This window comes from Carassius carassius, chromosome 10 (genome assembly GCF_963082965.1).
Source record: "Carassius carassius chromosome 10, fCarCar2.1, whole genome shotgun sequence".
Lineage (NCBI taxonomy): Eukaryota > Metazoa > Chordata > Actinopteri > Cypriniformes > Cyprinidae > Carassius > Carassius carassius.
In genome coordinates, this window is record NC_081764.1 from 28654705 (window position 1) to 28667890 (window position 13186).

Genomic DNA, 13186 nt, shown 5'->3' on the forward strand with positions numbered 1-13186 from the left:
AATATTATTTATTCCTGTGATGGTAAAGCTGAATTTCCTGTATCCATTACTCCAGTCTTTAGTGTCACATTATAAATAAAAGTCCAATTTCTTTCGGGGGAAAAAAAAGAAAGAAAAAGACAACCATACTGTTTGACCTTAGTGTACATGCTCGCATTCATAAATATTTATATACAATCTCCACTTTCCTTGGTGATTATGTATGATATCGATTCATGGAACAGAACAGAGACTTTTGCCAGAAATTTGGTACAGTAATAAACTTGGCCTTCCAACACTCCCCGGGTTTCGAGTGCATGCAATAACACGTTAAGCCTTTTCCTTCCACCTTCTTCAAAACCATCATAAGGCTTAATGTGTTTTTAAACGAGTTGCATTCATATTCAGGGCTCATCTGATTTTTTTTTTATAGATAATATACTTTATTAGTATGATGTTAAGGGAGTTTGGTCTGTTAATATTTCGGTCGAAGTAGCCTACATCAAGCCACGTAAGCTTTTTCACGTTAAGCATTTTAGAATGACCGTTTTTTTTTTTCGTTTCTCCCATTTCTGTTTTTATGGCTGTCAGAGTTTCGTATTATGATAGTATTAGATAAATATACTTATATTTAAGTTATGAATAACAGCTAGTTTTGGCATTTGGCGGTGGGGTTACTCTATCTGTAGGTTATCGTTACTGTCACTGAGTTATTCATTCAAATGATCAGATTGATTAACAAAACACTTGTACAGTGTGATGCTCGAAGATGCAACTGTTAATTCTGCCTTGACTTTTTTTTTAAAGGGTTTCTTTGGCAAAAAATACATAAAGTAATTATAGTAATGTTTATGGTTTATTTAACTGAACATTTTTCAGAATATGCCCTTTAGCAATAGGCTACTTACTGAATTTTGTGCTGTTGTTTGTTGTGATTAGTTGCAGATGAGATACTGCTATCCCATCCTTGGTAAAAACATGCCAGTTATAACTGATAACCTGAAATGGTCCCAAGAGCTCAGAGAACAGATCCTGTTAAACCATAGCTAACCAAGCCAGCTGATGCATGTGTAAACAAATTCACCTCAACACAAATGACTTACACGAATACAAACCCATATTTGACAATGTAACATGCCATATTCTGGATGTGTTAGGTTGTTAGACAGTCCTGAGAACCAGGTGTGTGAGTGTGTATTGGAGGTTCTGGATCAGATGGATGAGGAAGTCTTCAATAACTGGAGTGTTGGATTTGATGAGTTGTGCCACACACATCTGAATGAACTACTGCAGTTACTGAACAAGAAAAGCTAACTTGAACAGCTCAAACTTTAACCCTGCTGTAAGACACAGGCATACATTCATCTAGATAACTAAATGGAGAATGGTTTTTGCAACCTGAAAGAATTTTGTCCATTCATTGAAAGATTATTCCACCAAAAATGTGATGCTTCAAAAAGTTCATAAAGAGATCCTAAAAAAAAAAAAAAAAAAAAAACACCACACACCACACAACACAAAATAAGTGCCAGTATTGCCTCCGCAGTGTAAGTTACTCAGTATTAACTTTCAGGTTTTTGTATTTAAAAAAAAAAAAAAAAAAAAAAAACAAGCAATACACTTGATACAGTCATGATATAACTTTTTTTACCTGGTTAAAAGCCACTTAGAACATCTTCACCCACTGCACTGATAGACACAGGCCACTGAAGGTCACCAGATTACTGAAAGTCATTTCTCAGATATTCCATGACCTGACTGTAACAGAGCGAACCAGACGGGAGACGTGCAGATCCATACGCAAAGCTTTTGACAAGACATGGTCAGAAACGGGCATAGATCAGGTGATGGCAAACAGGCGTGTAGAAGGAAAGGCTAGAGCAGTCCGAGAAACAAGCAAGGGTCAGTTCACGGCAAACGTAATCCCTTCAGGGTGAGACAAGAGGGATAATCCAGGTACAAGCAAGGTCCAGGCAGGGGCAAACAATATCCAAAAGGGCTAAATAAGAGAGGTAATCTGAGGCAATCATGCTAAGAACAGAACACAGGGAAACAGGCAAGGCAGGACTAAGACTTAACTTTAACCTAAAAAAAAAGCAGACTCCGTAGGGTAGCTATCAGCTAACTAGTGATAAACCCATACAATACTCGGCAGCGTGCAGGTGTCTGAGTGAGTTTTTATATAGTGAGTGTAATCAGCATAATCAGCAGTGTGTGTGTGTGAGAGATCATGCCTTCAGCTGTGTGTGCTATTAGTGCAATGGGTGATGGGAACTGTAGTCCGGGGTGAAGTGCAATAGTGCGTGTAGTGCTGGAGTCCATGTAGTGAGTGGGTGACCTCTGGTGGTGAATGAATGGAAGTTCATATACCAGATTCGTGATACTGACAAACACACATTCAGCATGTTCAAACAGGCGACTGACCTCTCTTAACAGATGGTGACAGGGGTAACACAACGATCTTAAAAATATTGATTCTCAGCATCTGTCGATGCAGTGTAAAATAGCCTTTAGAAACAAGATTGCAAAGGCCCTGGGTCCAGTCACCAAGAGAAACCATCATTCACATTTTCATCAGAAAATCTAAAAGTCTAGGTGTAATTTCAATACACAAATCCTAATTCCACAAAACAACTCTAACAACAACCATTTTATAATTGTTTATTAATTAAATATTCGTCCCATTTATGTTTTCTTGTATTATTGTGTTATCAATTAGCCATTCGTTTAGTTTGTTTGTTTAATGTTTTAGATAAGTTTAAGCTGGGAACATTTTGTCCCCAAAATACAGCTCAGAAACACAGATGCACTCAAACACTCATGCTTTCTCCATGTTTACTGTTATATGATGTTGATGTTTTAGTTGATGTCTGTTTTGAGGGAAGTGGCATTCTGAAGAACCACAGCATTCCTAAGGCTGCTGTGAGTCTGTATTTTAAATGGGAAATGCTTCACATGGTAAGACTGTGTGTAGACATCTGTGCCTTTATTTTTAAGTAACAAGTTGAACCGTGCCAAGAAATTAGTTCTGTTTATTCCATCCTTTCAACTTTCTTTTGTCCCTCTCTCTCTCTGTATGTGCATGTTTAGTACACCAGTACTCTGTTCCAGATCACTCAGTGGTATAATAAACTACACAGCACATTTCTGGCAGTTAAGCTGCTTTGGGAGAGTCTGAGCTGGAGAAAGTGAGGTGTATCTTAAGGCCGGTGTTAAAGGAACTGCTGACTACGTTAAGAGGTAACAGATATATACTCATACTGTTGTTAGCAAATCCAAAAAGTCTTTAAATGTTATTGGTCTACTATGTAAAGGCGCTTAAATTAACGTATAGTACCCTCTCAGAAAAGAAAGTACATAATTGTACCTTTAGGGGTACAATGGCTTATCACTAGGGCTGTACCCTCAAGGGTACAGTTTTTGTACCCTTGTGTTTTGTACCTTAAGAGACCAGTTTTGTACCTGTGGTGGCAATTTTGTACCCTTATTTAATGGTACAAAAATGGACCCTTCAAAAAGGGTACAAAATTGGCTTCGACAGGGTACAATCATTGATATGAGATATATATATATAATTTACACACATACACACACACACACGCTGAATTAAAATCAGAATTTATTCAATCCTTTTCATTTTCACATTTTACATTTCATTTTAAACAATATCTAACTGTGACATATAAATGATCATCTACTGAGTAAGTGTATTTAACACCCCTGGGGTTGTTTTAAGTGTAATTAATTAAGTCCTCTTTTCAGTGCAAACAAATTTTTTTTATTATTATTATGTTAAAAATAAAGTTAATGTACAAGATTAGACATAAAAGCAAGAGTCTTCAGACAGATGTATAAATTTCAACATTTATTGAACAAATGGGCAAACTGGCAACTTTGAAGCATATACCATATATGTATATATATGTAGAGATTAATTAGTTACATTCATTAAGTGTTGCACAGAAACATACAATAGTTAATAAAACACAAAATCATCAAATTTACCTAGACATGAACAAATATGACGTGTGGAGTTGTGTAGCATCCATGAATGATGTTCCTCATTGTCCAATCAGCGAGCAGGTACTGTGTAGTCTCTTCTCTGCATCAAGCTGTTCTTGTTAGTGCCTGCAGACAAAAGAGAAAAGTAACACTCAAGGTCAGCTCTCCAACTGATTCTATTTATATTAATTGCGTTTTTCATATACCACCCATCTGGCAATATTTTGAGGCAGACAATAGGTAGTGAAAGAAATGTCCAAATGTACCTTTTTGAAGATGTTTTTCAGCTTGACAGGATGACATTTTTCCAGGTCCCTTGCAGCCTTGTGATGATGGTGGAATCAAATGAAGTAGGAGACCAATTGATGCAATATCGCTGTCCATTCTAGATAACAGATATGACAAAATCAGCAAAAAAATTTAATAAATGCATGAACACAGACTACAGTTACAGCAAAAATATAGATATTTTTATTCTGAAATATAGTCTAACCTTAGACAATCGGTTTCTTCCTCCTTTACAGCTGACTCAGAGGACAATTGGGTCCTTGAAGGTCTTGGGAGAAGCCAGGAACTTGGCTTCATGAAAAGAAAGAAAAGAACAATGACAACAACAAAACAACAATTAATGTCAACATCTCTCTCAGGAACCATTCTGCTCAGTTGACTGTGTAGTCACACAGTGGCTCTTTTCACAACCTGGCATTAGCACACATCTTGAGTGACACATATGGCCATATACAGTTATTAGGGTTCGTTAAAAATGAACATTTCACCAGTTTATTTAGCCTTTTGTTATCTTTGTAACAAAACTGAAGATATTTTAATAGAATATAAGATTTCTGTCCCTTACCTACCACTTTAATACTTCATAAAGAGCCCTAATCCATAAAGAGAAGCAGGGCCGTAGCTGGGGTTTGAGGGGCCCCGGTGCAGGATGTACCAGTGGCCCCTGTTTGAAATTGTTTAATTTATATGTTCATTCTATTTATTTATTTGTGCTAATTGCACAATGTTTAAGTTGTTTCATGTTTGTATGTGTCCAGGTACAGAAAACAAATAATTAAAATAGCACTGCATAGTCTTCACTGTAAATTAACTGTCATACCAAAATGTATTCAGACACCTTCAACATTTCTTAATTATCACAGTTTATTTGCTCTAGTTTATAAAGTGGTAATAAAATAGGATAAGAAATCATAGTTGATCTGTCAGAACAAATTCATCTTGATAATATCAGATAACTTTGATAGAAAGATATGTAATGGATAACAATCAAACCAAACTTCAGACAACTGTTAGTATGGCAATATTTACACAACTATCAATACTTTGTTGAACAATTACAAAGCAATGCTTAATTCTGTTCAGTCTGTGGTGTGAAAAGGTTGCATTAGCAATTAAAGAAAAAAAAAACACTTAAGCAAAACATGAGGTCAGAGTGTGTGAATAATTTTGGTCCCATTTTTTTCTCTATCATTTTCACTAGTTGTCCACTGTATTTAAGTTTTTTTTCGGTATAATATGTCACAGTTCGCTTTATTTTGCTATACTCACTTACCTAAATTAATTATAGTGTCCTGCACCTACTATTAAAATGAGTTGGTGCCAGACGGGCCGGTCTGAGTATTTCAAAATCTGCTCAGTTACTGGGATTTTCACGCACAACCATTTCTAGCGTTTACAAAGAATGGTGTGAAAAGGGAAAAACATCATGTGGGCGAAAATGCAGATCATGAAATACTTAGACCGGCCCGTCTGGCACCAACCCCATGCCACGCTCAAAATTGCTTAAATCACCTTTCTTTCCCATTCTGACATTCAGTTGGGAGTTCAGGAGTAGTGCTGTCGCGATAACCACAATATTGTAATACCGCGCTATTGACAAGCAAACCGCAGAGGAAAGATAGCAACCGCAGAAACCGCGGCAACCAGGTTCAGGTTTTTTTTTAATTAGGCTGTCGCCTTCTTGTTTTTTCAATTTGTCCCTTAGCATTCAATGTTAAATAAATTAAGGATACAATAGGGTTACGACTGTAATTTTCTCGCGAGCCGTTGTAGCTTTGAGGTGCTTCGTTTGTTTTGAATAGGCCGGCTGAAACGATGGGAGGCGCTCGATCTGGTCCCAAAACCTAATATCACGTCGCCAATATGGGAACATTTTGGCTTTCAAGCCAATGAAAAGTGCGAGCCAGCGAATATAGATGAGGCAATATGCAAAATTTGCTGCAAAAAGGTTCCTGTGACGCGGCAATACATCTAATTTGAGGTCGGGACATTCTAAAACGCTTAACGTGAAAAACGCTTAACGTGGTTTAATGTACTAATACATTGATATTAACAGACCATCCTCACTAAACATCATATTAATAAAGTATACTATCTACAAAAAATCTGATGATCCCTGAATATGAATTCAACGCGTTTAATAACACGTTAAGCCTTTTCCTCTCATAGAAAACCATAAGACTTAACGTGTAATTAAACGACTTGCATTCATATTCCAACCCATAATCAGGGATCATCTGTTTTTTTTTTTAGTTTTTTGTACATCGTAGGCTATACTTTATTAGTATAATGTTTAATGAGTTGGGTACATTAAGCGTTTTCTAATAACGGTTTTCTATGGGAGGAAAATACTTTACAGTATGTTATTAAATGAGTTGCATTCATATTCAGGGATCATCTGATTTTTTTTATAGATAACAACTTTATAAGTATGATTTTTAGTGAGTTTGGTCTGTTAATATCACTGCCTTAGTAGCCTACATTAAGCCATGTTAAGCGTTTTTCACGGTAAGCGTTTTAGAGTGTTCCGTCATCCAGCGCAGCTGCCCCCTCAAGCATCAGGTCGCGGAGCAACATCTTAAAGAACAGCTGAGACCGGTACTGGCCGACAGTTAGGAGTAGCTGAAGCCTTTGCGAAATCTGTAAAATACAGCCGTGAAAGTAACAGGCATAACCTACTGCTGAAGTCACGGACAACCTCCGCGTCAGTGCCCATACCCAAGAGAGCGTGAGCAGATATCGAGCTCACACACGCTATCTGCATGAGGAGTGCATCGACTCCAGCGCGAATCCACTGTCCTGGTGGTGGGCCAGTGGTGGCGCGATAATCAGTCTAGATTTCCGCTGCTGTCCAAAGTCGCGCGCAAATACGTGTAATACATGTTAGAACTCTTTGATTTCTTTAAAAAATATATTAGAAAACGCATGTTCTTGTTGCTGTTTGGCATTTAACATTAAACAAAAATGTTTTAAAACGTGTCTCTCTGTCAGTTAAAAAAGCAACAATATATGCTACATAACTCAACGATAGAGCTTTGTATGCAGCAAAATCAGGATAAATTAGGTATGTTAAAAAAACAAAAAAACAAAACAAAACGGCGGTAATACCGCATATCGCCAGGCTTGGGAGGGTTACTTTAAAAATGTATTCCGTTACAGTTACTAATTACTTCATAAAAAAAGTATTCAGTAACGTAATCCAAGTACCACAAAATGAAAGTAATGTAACTGATTACTTTTGGATTACTTCTGGATTACTTCAAGGTCAAATATTATTTTTAAAAAACAACAACATTTATTAATTAAGAATTTCACAGCCCTGAATTAATATATAGCCTATGTAAAGGATTATACAGACATCTAGTGCATGGTATTGGTATTACAGATTATTTTGTTTTATTTTCAAGAAAATATAATAAGAAAGAATTTAAGACAATGGAAATGTTTCTTCAACAGGAAAATAGAGAATACAAATTTCATTTTTTCCCCCAAGCAAATATAGTAAGAACTGAATTTTTAGACAGTGGAAATGTTTCTTCAACAGGAAAATAGAGAATACAAATTAAAAAAAAAATATTCGATGAAGAACGTGTTTTCGTTACTGGAAGGCACAGTTTGCACTGTACAACCATGTTGTTTGCATTTTCTTCTTTGAAAACAAAATAGCAGCATAATTTCCATGAAATGAACGCGTTTTTGCCCACGGGCAGCATATCATTTAGCAGCAGTGATTCAATCTGCGTCTGAGGAGATTGTAGACAGCTGTTATTAGCGCATGCACCAGCGGGTGGCACACGTGACTTACGTGAGTCATTAATCAAGCTGCGCTTAATATAGTGTTATTATGCCAAAATACTGATTTATTTAGTTTTAAATGAAACCATTGTAATCCTGAAAGTATTCCCCCTTTTTTCAAAATGTAACTATATCTGATTACTACGTTTTTTGACGTAACTGTAACGGATTACAGTTACTGGATTTTTGTATCCTGATTACGTAACGCCGTTACATGTCCGTTAGTTCCCAACCCTGCATATCGCGCTATTGAGCCACCCATAATAACCGCAGGGGAAATTTCTTTACCGCGACAGCCCTATTCAGGAGATTTTCTTGACCAGGACCACACCCCTAAATGCATTGAAGCAACTGCCATGTGATTGATTAGATAATTGCATTAATGAGAAATTGAACAGGTGTTCCTAATAATCCTTTAGGTGAGTGTATATATACATACACACACGACATATGACATCAAAGAGAGTAGACGCTCCTTATGCTTTTGAATCGCTCTCACAGTACTTTAATGTCATAAACCGATCGTTCTTGCAGTGTGCAGCGCCGGTTCAAGTCGAACAAGCCTAATTTCTTTTCTCTCACAATCTTTATAAAATATATATAGGCTATATAGCAAAAAAAAAAACACAGAAACAAGACCATCTAGTGGCAATGTGAAAGGAGTGTATCTACTAATGTCAGAGGGGTTAACCGCAGTTTAAAAAACAAAACAGCATGTCCCAATATAATAATACCCTACTAAAGCATGTTAACATCAGCTTATATAACTAGTAGCTAATGTTAGCATCTTATCTGCTGCTTTCTCGTCGTCAGACCGATAGCACTCCTTTCACTGGTGACTTTGTGTTTGAGGCCACAAATGTTACAAAGCTGTCATTAAGTTGAAGTTGTCACACAGTCCTCGCTAAAGCCACTCACTCGCTCTGTTTCAAAACAGAAACAGAATTACATTACTTTCATTACAGTGTGCTCCTTAGCACTGGGAGCTCCCTCTGCTGTCCATAAGGTGCCTCTGCGCACCAGCCATTTCAAACCCAGCCTCCAGTATTTGGGCCACGCCTCCTAATTTGCATACATGCCTCAATCCTCAAATGCCCAATCCTAAATCCCCAATCCTAAATGGCTTAATGATTAAATCCCCAATCCTAAATACCAAGTTCCCAATCCTAAATCCCCAAATGCCCAATCCTAAATCCTAAATGGCTAAATGACCAAATGCCCAAGCCTAAATACAAAATGCCCTATCCTAAATACCAAATGTCCAATCCTAAATACCAAATTAATTTTCTACTTGGACTTTAAGTTTCAAATTTAGATTTTTAGTTTTGGTTTAAGACTTTTCATTATTTAGACTTTTAGTTTATAATCTGACCAAATAATCCCTCCATAAGAGTCATCAGACTCACAGGAGCTTCCTTCACTTGACACTGCAGAAGTCTGAGCCAATTCTATTGAAAAAGGATTAAAAAAAAACAATTATTTCAGTAATTTAAATAAGTAAATGTGGTAAAACAATTGTGATTACCCCTAATTATACTGGATGGATTGCAAACCGTCGCCACGGACTGTATTTTTTTCTCCTACAGGTCACTTGCGGGGCTGCGCGTAGTTTCACGATACTTGCATAAACGTAACATTACTTGTCTTAAGAAAAACTTGATGATAGCGCGTTTGTGTCTTGACGCAGATATGAAATGACAGACAGATATTCAGTGCTGAGAACAAGCAACGCAAGACAGTGGCGAATAGAAGTTTTTAAACGTGCTCTAGTCTTGCATTAGATAACGTTAGTATTAGAGTTTTCCTTTAGAGTTTTGTTTTAGATAACGTCCATCAAATGACGGGTAAATGTTCCGCGTTATAGCAGCTCTGGCTGCAGAAAGACTACACACCTGCAGCGGCGAGACAGACACTTCAACACGGTGTTATAAGTCAGAAAAACGAATGCTATTAGCGCATAATAAAATGCAGCACTCAACGCTTTCAAAAACAAATACATTTACCATTTGATGAATTTTCTCATTTGAATAGAAAGCCTACCGAATATAAAGTTAGCTGCCTCGGTCTTCCGCGCCAGACTACAGTAACAGTTACGTTAAACCCAGGCCTTGGCGGGAACAGAGGCGAGAGGACGTGTCGGCGAACAAAAATGAAAGAAGCGTAAAGCATAAATGATTTACATTGTAAGCACATTCCAAAAAGTTATTTTACACATAACGTTAATCACCTTTTTTGAGGAAACCGAATGATGAGAAACTTTAACGGTTCTGTAACTTACATCTCTGCACCTCATGATCATCATTAAACCTGACAACAACACTTGCAGTTAGTAATTTCTAAATGTGTTCACCAACAATCATATTTTGAGTAAAATTATCAACAAAAATGTTTTTCCAATGTACTTTTATCAAGGGAAAAGCAATCCAACTTACCGTCTCGGTCGCTCGAGGAAAGAATGTCGTCGTCGCCTCGCGAGGCAGCAGTTACTGAGGGGCGGAGTCCAGACAATTCTGCGTTTTTTTTTATTCCGCACTTTTAGTGTAAAAGTGAAATTACACCATATAACAGGAACATGATTACTATTTAACACTGTAGATTTTTAATTCAACTCTTTGGCAATTAATGACTTTTAACACTGCAACTATTACACTGCTGATTTTACTGAAAGCCCTGTAAGAACCATGCTATGACTTCGTCTCCGTCAAAAGAAAGACCGCCAACTGGACATTCTTGTAATTTGAAAATCAAGCAGCCAGTCAGGGCTGGCTCTTGATATTGTACCTTAAACTTTAAAAGAAATGGTACATATATGTACTTTTTAATGCTTGGGAACATATATGTACCTTGAGGTCCTTTAATAAGCCTTATGGGGTACATTAGTGTAGATTGTACCTTGGGGGACAGAAATGGACCCCTACTGTATCCCTATTTCTGACAGTGTTGTTATGTTGGAGTATTTCGGTTAGCTATTAAACACGAAGCACACACCTGAGTGATGAACAGAATAGTGGAAAAAACATCATGTGTGTAATTGAGGAATCCCTCTCTCTTTCCTTGTAATTGAGTTTTGTGATGGATTAGAACACCACACTTGGTGATCTCTTAGAGCTGCAGCTCCACCATGCGGAGGAGGAAGTGAAGAACATTGTGGACAAAGCAGTCAAAGAGATGGGAATTGATAAGGTACAGGAAGCAGACTGAAAGCATTTCTGAGAAACTTTTTGAGGCATTTCAGGTCCCAATAAAATGTATCTGTTGTGTGTGCAAATTCTGGTTGAGATTCAGCAGACATGGTCCATGATGTCTCTGTCATATGAGACATACACAAGTACCGGAACACCTCTGCTCAAAGCTGATGAAAACCTCGTTGAAACCCTGGATGACAACCAGGTATCTTCCTGTATCAGTCAGCTGGGTTTAGCAGTTCCAGTCTGCATAAATAAACGTTTACTTTGTTCAGGCCAGTTTGGTTCTGTTCAGATCAGATCAATTTTTTTTTGGCGATGATCAGTTTAAAGTAGTCTAATTCTAATTCCAATTAGTTTGATTAAATCCAGTTCAGTTCTGATCAGTTTAGCTCAATTCAGTTCAGTTCAAATCAGTTAAGTGTGGTTATGATCAGTTCAGATCAGTCTAGTTCCGGTTTGGTTCGGTTCTGCATGATTTTAAAGTCAGATCAATGTAGTGCAGTTCAATTTCAGTCAGCTCAGTTTGGCACTAAAATACTATTTGTGCAGCATGAAACATATTTCTGCATCAGTGTGGTGTAATTCCATTGCATTTTAGTGAAGAAAAAAACATGCAGTCCAGCCACTGTGGTTGGATTCCCAAATGATTGAATTTTACTGAGTGGATTCTTTTTACACTTTTTACTTTTTCTTTTTACATAAGTTTATAATACTTGAATACTTTTGTCATACTGGAAAATTAAGAAAAGGGAAAAGTTAAATGCAACTTTTTAAGGAATTATGTTACAATAACTGACTGTAGTATTTTTTGTTTTGTTTTCAGATAAACAAGTATGTTAACTTAGCATGTTTCCTTAAATATCTGCAAACATATTATGGTACTTTTATGCTGTAGTACAGTCAAAAACCTACATACAGCACCTTTAAGAATCATTTCAAACATTTGTCCATTTATATATGTTTGGTGCAGGTAGCACTGACTGGCAGTCAAATTTGGTGGGCAACACACGTGGGCATTGCCTTTGAGAGGGTGGAGGAGGGTTTTATGACTGCCTTGAAAGACTACAACCGAAAACAGATAAATAAAAATATAAAAACACTTACTCATTTACTTCATGTTGATAGCTGAGAAAATGTAGATCAGTCAGCTGAATTCTCTGATAAACATGCTACTGGGTGACCTCATCCCTAGAGGTTGAAAGAAGATCATGACCATCTACACTACTGATGTTAATGCTCGTGATGTAGTCACTAAACTAATATCTCAGTAGCAAATCAGACCAATAAGTCTGTATTCTGTTGCCTAAAATAAGGGTTCTCAAAGAGGAAATATGAAGACGTTGTGACAGGAGGAGCACAAGACAGACACAGTGGGCGTGGCGTCAGGCCTCGGAGAGGCTTTTATTAACAGAAAATCATAATAAAAGGGGATAAAAGTGGCCCCTGTTTTATTTGATTTTCTGTTAATAAAAGCCTCTCCGAGGCCTGACGCCACGCCCACTGTGTCTGTCTTGTGCTCCTCCCGTCACAACGTCATAATGACCTAGGTAACCAGTTGACAGGTGTTTGCGTGGCTTTTGCAGTTAAGGCATTGATGGGATGAGAAGCAGAAGCACTTTTTACATCAACATCTGTGATGCACAATTTCAGTTCTCATATGAGTATCTAGGGAATGCCAACAGACCGGTCAGTGTCACACAAAGTTACTGATGAGATTTCTGCTGGTTACTGATGCTAATTGACTATGCTGATTATTGAATCTGCAGATGCTACATCACTCTGACTCAATCTCTTCACCTCATCATGATTGGTGCAACCTATGGTCCTGCTGGAACTGGCAAGACTGAAACCAACAAAGACCTAGGCCGATCACTCAGCAGTGATCTCAGTGTAGATGTGATGTATTTTTGACATGCCAATGTTCTTGGGCCTGA

At 37.5% G+C, this 13186-nt stretch overlaps 1 pseudogene; it reads left to right on the forward strand.

The window, feature by feature from the left end:
* The first annotated feature begins 10970 nt into the window (after positions 1-10970).
* Positions 10971-13163, forward strand: LOC132151430 (dynein axonemal heavy chain 11-like; annotated as a pseudogene).
* Positions 13164-13186: the final 23 nt, after the last annotated feature.